Genomic DNA, 964 nt, shown 5'->3' on the forward strand with positions numbered 1-964 from the left:
GGATACTTGCAATAAGATCACGGATACAAGCGAACGCAACAACAAGCCTTAGTGCAGTTATAACGAAAGCACAGCTGAGTGTGACAAAAAGTGCAAATTTAATGAAAAAACCTCAAAAAGCGGAGTGCCTGCAACGCAACATCAAACAGGAGGGACTGAAACAACATCAGAAAATGCAAAGGGAAACCAGAGAAAGATTGCAAATCTCCGGATTGTAAGTGGGAAGTAAAAGAGTGCAAATATTCCATTTTTTGTCAATAAGAAACTTTCTTTAATGGCTGCTGCTTTTATGAGTTTTGTGGCATTTTAGCATTCTAAGGGGTTGTGCTCAATTATATGAAAATTATGAAAATTTTCTATTTTGAGAGAACTTTATAAATTTGCTACACTTTGATATGTTTTGACACTTTTGGAAAAGTGTAAATTTTTAAAATACGAATTTTTGTATGATGGTGGCTTATGGGTGAAAAGTAGAAAAGCAACAGGGTGACAGGGTATAAAAAATAAGTGATATTCCAATTTTCTTTATTGATTATTTTGTTTATTTCATGGATATTAGTAATTAAAATAATAGATATAATGACAATAATAATGATTATAAGAGAGTGTTGTGAGTTTGTGTATACTAATATTATGTTAAGATTTCTTCTGAAGACAAAACAGACAACGAAAGATAGAAGTGCCTAAGATACTGGCGCTAGTGCAGTTGGAGTAGGTAAGTAAGGAAGTTGGAAGGCGAAAGCGCGAGTAATATTATTAGTAAGCAACGAAAAAAAAGAAATACATGGAGGAAAATAAAATATGCACAGTTTCGTCCACAAATATGAAGCTGATAATCTTTATAAACTATAATGTAATGAAGAAACACTAAGGGTGAGCCGTAGTCAAGTGCAGATGCGTAATAGAGTCCGTATGTAACCCGTATGGATTATAAAAGTTGTCGGAGAAGAGGGAAAGAAAATGT

This window comes from Trypanosoma equiperdum (assembly GCF_001457755.1).
Source record: "Trypanosoma equiperdum strain OVI genome assembly, contig: ctg_323, whole genome shotgun sequence".
Classification (NCBI taxonomy): Eukaryota; Euglenozoa; class Kinetoplastea; order Trypanosomatida; family Trypanosomatidae; genus Trypanosoma; species Trypanosoma equiperdum.